Genomic DNA, 12,215 nt, shown 5'->3' on the forward strand with positions numbered 1-12,215 from the left:
CTGATCAAATGCCATTCAGGCTTCTTTGTGCACTTTTCTTTATGTGACTTTAAAGTTATCCTGGTGTTGTTTTTAAAAAATAAGTAAAATAGAAGCTCTCTTTTGTGAAAGACTTTAGATCTGGCCTTAAATGGCAACAGAATGCAATTTAATGAAAATAGAAGAAGCTATGATATAAGGAGAAATGCATTTAGGTATCCTTTCCAAGATTCTGGAAGTGGGTAATCCTATACTAGGTGCCCCCAATGAGAGCTTGGAGACCTTGGGACTGCAACTGAAAGCTAGGTACCTGGCTTGGCCCTGCTGCTAGGAGCTGACTGGGGGGACTTAAGCAAGTTTCTCAATTCTCTAGCCATGATATTTGAGACTTGGACCAGATGGCCTCTGAACTTCCCCTCAGTTCTAAAATTCTATGAACTAGCTCAACTCCATCAAAAGGCTACTGTATAATGCTTAATATAAACTTGAGTCTTGTTTCTATTAATGTGAGAAACTGAAAATTTTGTTAGAATACAAATGGTTTTGATCTTCCCAAAACTTACATTTGGCTAGAGTCTGCAATAGGCTTTTAGCCTATTGGGAAATGACAGAGACTTATTGGGAACATTTGGGGGTTTCTGAATCATTGCATGAAGCAGAGCAATGCTTTGCAGAAAGTACAGAAAGCTTCTCTGCAGTGTACTCCTTGATGAAGAGGGAGTTTCCTGGTTTTGCTGCCAGTTACAACTACCTTGTCAGTTCAGGAGTTTGTGGGGTAGTCTTTACATTCAATATCTGTCTATTTTGATCCACAGTTTTCTCAAATGTGAAATGGGTACAATACCTACTTCAGAGGGTTGTTCTGAAGATTGACAATATAGTGAAAGTCCTCTTGTATATCAGTTATATACTGATATGTTACAAACTATGCCAATCCATAGTGACCTGACACAACTACACTGTTGTTACTCATGATCATGTAGGTTGGAAATGTGGGCAGGGCTCAGAGGTATCTGCTCATTTCTGCTCTATGTAGTGCTGGCCAGAGCTAGAGTGGCTCAATGCTTACCCACGTTGCCTCTCCCTCCATGTGGCTTTTATCCTCCAGGGTCTTTCTCTCTCCATTATGACCTGTCTGTCCAGTGGGGTAGGCTAGACTTTTTAGCATGGCATTGGAATTCCAAGAGTGGAAGTCCCAGAAAACCATTTCTGTGGCATTCTATTGGACAAAGCAAGTCACCATCCCAACCCAGACTTCAAGGAATGGGGAAACAGACTCCACCTTTTGATGGGAAGAACAGCACAGTCACTTTGCAATTAGCATGGATCTAGGGAGGCTTGATTTATTGGGGGCCATTTTAAACTATCAAGCACACCTCAAATAAAGCCTGGCACATGGTAGGCACTTAATGAATGGATAACATCTTACATGTTGCAACTTTTATTAAAATTCAACCTTATTAGATGGACAGCACATATTAGTTCTGTGAGTTGAGGAAACTAAGAAGAAAAGTTGTGTTAGTTGCCCAAATTTATGCAGTTGGTGAGTGATAGTATTAGGACTTAAACAGAATTTTCCTGACTCCAAGTTCTCTGTTCTTTCTACTATGAATTACTGCTGATAAACTGGAAAGAAATCGAAGTATGGAAAATGATCAGAGAAAATGCCATTGGCTGGGGAGCCTTACAGGGCTTTGCTGTTTTAGAAAACTGCCCTTCTGGGGCGCCTGGGTGGCTCAGTTGGTTAAGCGACTGCCTTCGGCTCAGGTCATGATCCTGGAGTCCCGGGATCGAGTGCCTCATCGGGCTCCCTGCTTGGCGGGGAGTCTGCTTTTCCCTCTGACCCTCCTCCCTCTCATGCTCTCTGTCTCTCATTCTCTCTCTCTCAAATAAATAAATAAATAAATAATCTTAAAAAAAAAAAGAGAAAACTGCCCTTCTTTGTTTATGAGCCAAATGTTGGTTGAAAACAATGAAAGAAGAATATTTTCTTGACTACATTTCTTAGATATCTTTCTCTAAAATTTAATTACATCTGGGGCAACTTTGTCACGGAGCTTTAGACTTATATTTATTAGCAAATGAATTCTTAGAAATATACCCAAACTTCCACATAGTTTCAGCTTTAACTATGAAGTCTACAGAGAAAACAATAGATACTGAAGTTGAGTCAGGTATGATCTGAAATCTATGCCTATCATGATCTCCTGAATTCAATCTCTATTTATTCTTTTCCTCCTTCAAATTTGTTATGAAAAGTATGACTACTTTCAGCAAGTATGCAGAATAAAGAACAGGAAAAATAATTTTTGAAAATATAGAGTACTCATTATAGTACAAGTCATTATATTATGTTTATATAATACTTAACATCAATGTATGAAACTTTTTATATAAAAGTGTCATACAAAGATTTTTATTCTTTGCATTATAGTTGTTATTGTCATTATTTTGATTGAGTCCCTTGTTGAACTCTGAATTCTATTTGAACCTGAAATGGTAATCAAAATGTGGGCTATTTGATAATCCCCATGAATATGACTGAAAAGTCTTCATGAAAGCCCTACAGACTAACCCATTGAATTTAGAATAGTTCTCATTCTGGTAGGAAGAAGCAGATGTCCCAAACCAAACACACTTGGTTTAATATACTTTTACATTGGCCTTAATGGACAGATGTTTTGACTATGACATGGCAAGACAAGGATTTGAAATGGTGGATTGGAAAGATTTTGTTCATAAAAGTAATTGCTCTTACATTACAAAGTGCAGGATTTACATGTGGAAAATGTCAGCCTGTTGCAGCATCCCATGATGGATCATGTTACCACAAGCCATGGAATTCACTAGAAATAACCAACTTACTTCTGAGGGGTGCTTTTAATAGGCATCACATACAGAATGGCAGAGAGGGGGAGTCTCAAATCTAGAGTCATTCTAGTTATATAGTTGATCCTTGATTATACACTTGCAGGATTATCTATGACTTTTTTTTTCCACAACAGAATTTGGCTTCTATCTATATTATTTTACAAGCTAAAAGCAATTCTTACATGCCAAGCAGTATTCAAAAAACTTTACAAGTATAAATAACCTATTTTATCCTCATAAGAACTCCTAAGAACAGGTGAGAAAAATGATGCACAGAGAAGCTATATCTCACTCAAGGTCGTAGTGCTAGTAAATAACAAAAACAATATCTCAGTAGCTTCAGAGTCCATGCTCTTAACTCAAAACTCTGTTCTTTTCTTTTTTTTTTTTTTTAATTCTTCAACAAGTGGGTGGTAAGAGCTACATCTACTTACTTCTGTGGTTTAAGAATTTCTTAGGTGAGCCTGAGTTAGGGAAATGAAACTATTACCCCAAAACTTCAAATGCTACCTCCTAACTTATGCAGAAGTTACTTCACCAGCGATTTTATTCCTGAATTTGGAAGTCAAAGGGTCTTCCAGCCCATTAAAGAGTCACAAAGACCTTACACTGATTCCATGCACTTTTGCCTTGTGCTTTGCTTCATAATGCTTACTTTGACATATGAGATGAGAGGGAAAGGGACAGAGAATTTAAAAAATATAAACCTATTCTACTAAGTGATACAATAAAAAATTTCATGATAATGGCTCTGCATTATTAGCAAAAGGTTGAGTAACATTCACTACCTTTTATTTAGAAGATAGGGAAATAGACAATATATAGTAAAATCTTTCCTCAAGAATGCCCGAAACTTTAAAGTTTGGTTGCTCTGCAGGCTAAACTTCTATAATGAGAAATCATATTTGTGGAAACTCTGTTCCCAGCAGTGCCAGATAACTAAGTAAAAGATGCATCATTATGGAAAGAACACTGGGTGTGCTGGAGACACTCCCACTAGCTTGCTGATAAATGATCTGGGCAGGTCATTTATCCTCTCTGTGCCTCAGACTGCTTATATGCCTCCCTCAAAGAGTTATTGTAAGGATGAAATGAAATAATGTATGTGAAAGTGCCTAGTATGTAGTGTGTTCTCAATAAATATTTGTTAAAGAAAAAAGTAGCCTTGCATTCCAATGTCAAAGATGAGTTATTTTTGAATTATGCCATGGATATTGTTTGTGCAATAGTATACATGTGGAAATGTGGATAAAGGAACGGAAGTGATTGTCTTGGGATTCTTCAATAATTACACTACCTTCCTTTTGATTTATCCAACTCTTTTTTTGTCTTTTACGTACTTTGAAGAATATGACTATTCAAAGACAGAATCCTTTCCTCTGATAAAACCCAGATGCAAAGGGCAAAATGCATTTCCTGTAGAGATTCATTTGGGGACCAAAGGGTCTAGGCACTCTTCTCTTATAATTCCGCCACCCGTCCATTTTGTTTTCACTTGGCAGGTGGGGATGGAGAGTGGATTGTGACAAGAGAATGACTGAGAAAGGATCAAGCAGGTCGTCAGCCTCTTCCAAACACAACCCCAGGCCCCAAGCATGACAATCAATGTAAAAAACTGTTTTGTGGTTTAAAACAATTTTTAACTTGGTGCGGGGGAGGGGGTGGAGGCAGAGAGTAGGGAGGATTCAGGTTATCAAAAAGACCTGGAATTTTTTTTTAAATATAAAAGTGCATCATGTCTCCCTCCCTCAACCAAAATTGTAGATGCTTTCTCTGGGGTGGAGGTGGGGACATGAATATTTTCTCATACCTTTTCGGGAAATTCTAATACCCGCCCCCTAACCATAAGAACTACTGGTCTAGGGCGCCTGGGTGGCTCAGATGGTTAAGCGTCTGTCTTCGGTTCAGGTCATGATCTCAGGGTCCTGGGATCGAGTCCCGCATCGGGTTCCCTGCTCAGTGCAGAGCCTGCTTCTCCCTCTCCCTCTGCCACTCCCTCTGCTTGTGCTCTTTTGTCTATCTCTCTGTCAAATAAATAAATAAAATCTTTAAAATAAAAAGAAGAACTACTGGTCTAGTATATTAATTACATCTGTTTACAGTTTGACTCACCCCATGGCCAATATCCTCAGGGCCACAGTGAGCGGAAGTTGATCACCAGCTGCTCCCTTTAGGCAGGGCTGACACCCTCAACATTTCCCTCATGAAGTGTGGCATGTGTCTTTCACATTAGGCCTACCGAATCATTTTTGTGATCTGCCTGGCCTTTATTGACCTTCAGACCTGGGCAAGAAGTGACCATGTCCTTGTGCTGCTTTTTAGTGAGTTCCATCTTAGCCCTCTTTCGGCCATGCCTCTCTCCACAGGATGAGGAGGGCTTGGGACAAATGGGCTTGTCTTGTCAAGCAGCCACCCTTCCTTTTGGTTTGTGTTTTTCTAACTTAAATGTGCTTAGGAAACACCTGGGGATCTTGCTAACATGCAGATTCTAATTTAGTAGTCCTGGAGCAGAACTCAGTTGCTGCATCTCTAATTATCTCCCTGGTGCTGTGAGTAACAAGGGTCTACATCATGCTCCAGATACCCAGGCTCCTGGTATTCCTTGAGCAAATGATGTCAAACTGCATGGCTTCTTTTCTCGGTCCTGAAGACAGGCTCTGTGGTCATCGTGGTACCCAAGGCCCGTGAGGCGGACAAGGGAGTGCTTGGGGTGGGGGTCTGTGAACACAGTTTAGATGTGCAAGGCCCTTGAGGTGCAAAACAGAGCCAGAGGTCAGAAGAGACTGGGAATCCAGGCCATGAGCCAGCTCTCCCCATATTATCATATTCTAACACAGAATTCCAAGTAGTCCAAGAATTCTAAATTCAATATTAGCCTTCCAGGTTTTTAATTAATACAGGAAAAGAGAACACATTTTACTTTAACAGGGTGTTACCTTGACTGTATCTATTTTTCAGCATAAAAACATGGAGTATATGCACCTCCATTTGTATTCTTGGTGTAAGCCCCCAAATTGTTAGAAGTGTGCCAGTCGGTAGGCACCCGAATTTGTAACCACCCTTTCCCCCTCGTCTAGCTCATTCTGAGCATAAACTTAAAATGACAAAAAGATCAAGGGAAATTATTACTTTCGACTTGGACCTTTCTTTTGCAGCCACCTACATTTATTTCCAACGTCATGTGAATCTATTTCACTTGCCACATGGGTCTCTTTCATATGAAACTCTAATATGTATATTAGACTACGCAATACTGAACTCTGTGAGGTACAGAGGAGTCACAGTTTCTTTTGGTTAGCAGTGTTTGCATATGTGACTCCAGAGTTTCAGGACAATGAAACCCACTCAGTTCAAAAGAGAAGGCTGGCTTGCAATACTCTGGCTTGCAATACTCTGGCTTTTCTTTCTTTCTTTTAAATCCATTCTCTCATCCTATTACAGTTAGCATAGTTTTACAAATCCTGGGTTAGGGTCAAATCTTAGCCCCACCATTTATAAGCTCTGTGATTCTAACTTTTCTGGGCCTTGATTTCCTTTACCACTAAAATGGAGACTTATAATGTTTACCTCTTAGGGTTATTAACAGGGTCTGAGGAGGTAATACATGTGAAAGTATTTAGAATTATGTTTGAGAGTAATCTCTCAAACAGTATTTTTTGTTATTTAGTTTAATCCATTTTTTTTTACAATTTTATTGAGGTATAATTGACACACAAAAAAATTACACATATTTAACCTCTACATTTTGATGAGTTTGGACATATGCACATACCCATGATACCACTGCCACAATCAAGATAATACTTTGTCCAGGTTTTACCTCCTTATTGAAGCTATATAAATGTTTTCTTGTACCACTGATTTGTCTCTTATTTGAAGGCCTTCATCTTTGACAATCTTTATTTTACTATTTAACTTTTACTTATATTCCATTGTGTATTATTAGTTTAACATGGTTTTTCTAATTATATTATAACATGCTTTAGGTCAAGGAAAATACCTTTATTTTCTATCCTCCACAGCTCAGTGTATAATACCAAACACAAGAAAGACCCTCAAATCTCTTTTGAGTGTTTGATTAATTAATTGTAAAGGAATATTTAAGAACAGAGAGGGCTGATCTGGTTTGAATGTTTAAGAAAAATGGAAAGGGGAAATAGCTCAAATAGGAGAGGGGGTTGGAATCACCAAAAAGCAAGGGTTGGAGAAGTGGAATTACTCAATTTGCTGAGCAGGAACAGAGATTAAATAACTGAATGTCATCTGGCAGAACGTGGTGGAAAGGCTGACATGCTTCTCCAACAGGGTGAGGGGGGCAGTGTTGCTTGAATTCATGTTGGGTAAGACCTCCTACCTCAGAGATAGGCTTACCTCTTTGCTTGGCCTCAGGAAACTCTCTGAACCTAACTATGATAACACTGCGCCCTGAGAGCGGTAATTGACATGGGGGGCTCATCGAGAAAAAATAGGATTAGAGTGCAAGATCTTGCAAAGGTGGTAATGTGTACACTTGTATACCGTTTTCTCACTCTGGCTGCTCTGCTGACTCACAGGAAAGTGGAGTCTCAGGTTAGTCCCCCTTCCTTCACAGTCAGCCTTCATCTCCCCTCTGATTCACCTAAGGCATCAAGCAGAGCTGACTTTGGCTGGATAGGGTGTAGGGCTGGTTTTAGGCCACATGGGAGCAGAACAACTGAAGGAGTTAGCAAAATCCTAATTTGTTTACCCTCTTCTTTTTTTTTTTATTTTTATTTTTAAAGATTTTTATTTATTTATTTGAGAGAGAGAATGAGAAAGAGAGAGCACATGAGAGGGGGGAGGGTCAGAGGGAGAAGCAGGCTCCCCGCTGAGCAGGGAGCCCGATGCGGGACTCGATCCCGGGACTCCAGGATCATGACCTGAGCCGAAGGCAGTCGCTTAACCAACTGAGCCACCCAGGCGCCCCTGTTTACCCTCTTCTGACAGAGCAATGTTTATGTTTATTTCTGAGCCTGTGGTATGATGTGTAGTTCAAGAATTCTGACACTTTAACACACCATGCAAGGTTAGAAGCCCATTTGTTCTTTCTTAATTTGCTGGTGAATATACTTGGGTTTTCATTTCACACCAAAAAATGCAGGAAGGGATGCAGTTTTGACATTGTTTCTTTACCCTTGTGCTCCATGTAAACAGAAGTTGTCTATCTGGCAGTCTAGAGCTGTATGTAAAGCCCCTGTTTACTTAATCTCAACGTCCGTTTCTTTTCTGCTTGGTCTGCAAAATAAATGAAATGAAAAAGTGTGCCGGAATCAGAATTGTGTGAGTCTGAAAAAGACATTTGGGTCACTGAGTAACTAAAAGCGCCCTCTGTTTACATGTTTCTGCAGTTTCTGTCACTGCAGCTGTGTTACAGCTTATAACAACTAATCTTTTTTTATTTGTATTTTACTTTATTTTATTTTGTATTAAAGGCGCTTTTAAGTCCTGTCTTCCAAATGTGCTCAAGGTTTCATAACTGTCTTAAGAGTGTATACACATTATAATGATGGCAGTGAATTTCCTCCAATCTGGATTTTGTTAAGAGTGACTTTGAGAATAGTTTGTGGGACAATTAAAATGTGTTAATCTGTATTTGAAAACTTGATCCAGTTAAAAATCAGTTTTCCATCCACTTATATTTTGCCAGTTTCCTATGTCACATAGCTGGCTTTTCTTGAGAGGCGGAAAAGGGGGCTGAGGGGAAGGGAGTGCTCAAGAAAGCCTGGGAGTTATGCTAGATTTTAGGCTTCTGGGCTGATGTCCTCTTAACCTAACCCATGTTCTGCTTCAGGAGAAAATGATGCACTGAAGGGTTGGAAATGGGGCTTGAGCAAGCACACTTTTCATGCTCAACAAAGCCTAACGTCATTTCACTATACAATTTGAGTTATGTGTGTGCTTTTAATAAACCAATCCTCACAAAAAATAAATAGATTTGTTCTGCTTAAACTGGCATACAGAGGGCTTGGGGAAAAACTCTTTAACACCTCTGGGGGATTGGAAGGTAACTTCACACTCCAGCTTCATGTCGGGAACGTGTGATAACAATTTGACAGGAAATAAGTGGATCCTGTCTCGGGTCTCGGGAGGAGACTAGACCCTGGAGCTTAATGGTGTGAATCTGAAGGCCAGCGAGCCTCCCGCCCAGCAGGGGGTAGCCAAGTGCCAGTAAATGGGAAGGAATTCAACTCCATAGGATCCATTCCCAGCACCAGCAACGCAGCTCTCTGATTCTAGATGCGGATGTTCTTCTCCAGTGCTTAGATTATGTACTCCAAAAAGGAGCCACTTACCTGAGGCCTTCACCTGAGAGCTTGAACCTACGTAACAGATTTTTTTGAAAGGGATCCTGAGAGAGGGGTTGAAAGAGTGCGTTTATCTGCCCACGGCTTCGTTCGATGGATAATTGGTGGGTTGAGAGGCAAGCTTTACTTTTCCTTCAGATTCTACTTCCTTCTCTCCTAGTTGGCAGAAGCCCAGAATCTCCTGGGGAAGGATGGAGAGGGACCAAGAAGTCAGGCCAGCCACATGAGGGTGTGTGTGAGTGTTTGAGTGTGTCGTTGGTGTGTGTGTGTGTGTGTTTGTGTGTGTGTGTATGTGTGGTTTCAGGGAAACCAGAGGACAGAATCCCCATAACCTCCACCAAGAAATCCACAGGTGAGCCCCCAGGATGTCCAGTAAAGACTGAGTGGGGGAGAACCTGATAAGCCTCTGGGCTGCTGGGGAGGAAAAGATGCCAAGCTCAGCGCTATTGGCAGGGAGAAGGGTTGGGGTGGGGCGGTGGGTAACGAGGTCACTAAAGAAAAAATATTTTGAAGGAAACCTGCATCCCTTACTGTCTGCTGGAGAAGGAGCTTGAGGCTGCACCACTGACTCTGCCAAGCGAGAACATTCCAGCCCCAGGGTCTCCTCAGCCCGCTTCACCTTGTTGCTTCCCACTCAGGCCATTTTCAGTTGATGCTGCTTTTCTTTGTTCTGTTTTCTCCCAGTGCAATGAACCCTTACGTTATGGGTTTCTGTTGTAGTTTTAACCTCTAATACACAACCATTACATCTTATCTCGTCTTCTAAATTACTCTAAAATCTAATTATAAACCCCCCTCTCCTTTAAGAGCACACAACTTGCCACATTACTGAAATGCTGGGCTGCTCTTTTGTTTTTCTAAATTAATAATAACTACCATTTTCCGTCTGCTCTTTGCATGGGAGTCTTTTATATCACCACACAGCTTTCCAAAATGCATATTATGATTCTTTTCTGCATCTTTGCTGGGCTACAAAAGAGCAAAGGATGATTTTCCAAATATTCATAAAAGATCTGTCAGTTGGTTTTTAATATCAAAACATTTGAAACTCTACAATCCTTAAAAGAGAAAGCATTTTAAAATTTATCAGTTAAAATTTCACTACTGCTTTGCTTTGTTAGGGTGAACTAGAAGTTTGTCACTTTTAAGGTTTTCAAAGGTTAGGATGGATTTTATTTATTAAAAATTTATGGGTTGAAAACTCTTAGTTCTACTAAGGTTTCAGAAGCACAAGTGAATTTTTAAATCCCACACCCATTGTGAGTTTCTTGAATCTACAGGAGGGAGGGGACGACCTTAAAGATGGATTCAACGTCTATATATTATACAAATGTCTAAGTGAACACACCGAGAACATTTTAGGCAAAACTTCAACACTACTAAGAATATCCTCAAATATTTTTTCTGACAAAGGGGTGATTGTGATTTGTAATAGAAAATTGCTCTTAGGAAAATATGGTAAGTTCAAATCTGATATGAGAAAAAGAAATCTTACTTGTTTTAGTGTTTTACAATCACGGGTATGTAATTGAAGTACAATTGCTATTTTCATTTGCAAATTCATTTAGTCTTAGAAAGTATATTTGACATACCTAAGGCATCTGATCATGCAACGACAAAATGTGCTTGATATGTAATTATTAAAAATATGTATATGTCTAATCGGCCACAATGCTTTGAACTTCACAAGCTTGGGCAATGTTCAGTGGAGGTTCTCAGGGTAAAGTTTGTATGTGTGAGTCCTTTCTCATGTTCAGGCTTTAGCTGCTCAGGATAAGTATATTATAACATGTTGGGAAAATTGGAGGATTCCTAAAGCGCATGCTGAATTTCAATTGAACATTTGAATAATGACATGTCTCTAGTTAGGTATTTTGTACATTTATTGTACCCTGTAGTTAAGTTTTTATCCCCTTAAATACATCAGAGGCCAGGTATTTTGCTTTAATAAATTAGGTGTTTTCAGAGGCCAAAGTGAAGACCTAGGAAAAAGAGTGCAACTAAAGTGGCACCACTTGAAACTTACAGGCTAAGAAGGACATGATAATCACTAAGTCACATAATCAAATATAAAATACAGGAACGTGATTGCTGTCATTGATAAAAGTCAGGGAAAATGGAGATCAGGAAAAAGAAAATCACAAACTATGCGAAAAGAAAAATTACAGTTTTTCATTCCTACAATAATTACATATCACATGTACAATAATTATACATATGCAAATGTATGCTATATATTGTATGTTCTTTTTACTTGTCTTGAACAAATAGACTTTATCATCCTAACTTAATCATGATGGAAGCACTGTACTATCATTTAATATTTGAACAGCACTAATGGAGCTTCCTTCTTCCCTCCCTTCCCTTTTCCCTTCCTTCCTTTTTAAAATTTTCAGTGAAAATAAAACATAGCCAGAATTATTTTTCCCTTGCACTTCTAAATTCTGAATATTATTGTATAGTTTCAGCACATCCTAAACACCATCTATTAGTTTTTTGGGCAGAAGATAGAGCAACTCATACATTTCTTTAAAGTTTAGATGTTTTAAGAACTGACATTATCGACTTTGCTTAGAAATATATGTACTCAAGCATTCTTCTAATGTGTTCTTTAAGGCCCTCTGACTTTTTCTCTTATTCCTAATTTTGAATAAGTTTTTAACCATTTGCACAGAGCAGATTCAGTTTACACAATTCAAACATATGGGTAGCCTTTGTAGAATTGATTTTTTGGTATCAAAAGTGCATTTCCCGTAATGTATGACGATTGAACAGCAAATTTTAAAAGGAACATTTACATTTATAATTGCATTGTTTTGCATACTTTATGGGGCTTTATTTTTTACATTTTAAATTAAGATTTTTGGGGCTTGTTGGCAGGTTAAAACATGGACTATTTGATCTCTAAGCTCTTTAGAAAAATCTATTATTTATATCTGCTAAACAAATCAAAAGCAACTATGTCATACATGACATTTAAAAAATAGTATCTAGAAGATAAACCATATTCTCCTAATTTATAAGCCACCCCTAGCAAGACTT

Source organism: Neomonachus schauinslandi, chromosome 10 (genome assembly GCF_002201575.2).
Source record: "Neomonachus schauinslandi chromosome 10, ASM220157v2, whole genome shotgun sequence".
NCBI lineage: Eukaryota > Metazoa > Chordata > Mammalia > Carnivora > Phocidae > Neomonachus > Neomonachus schauinslandi.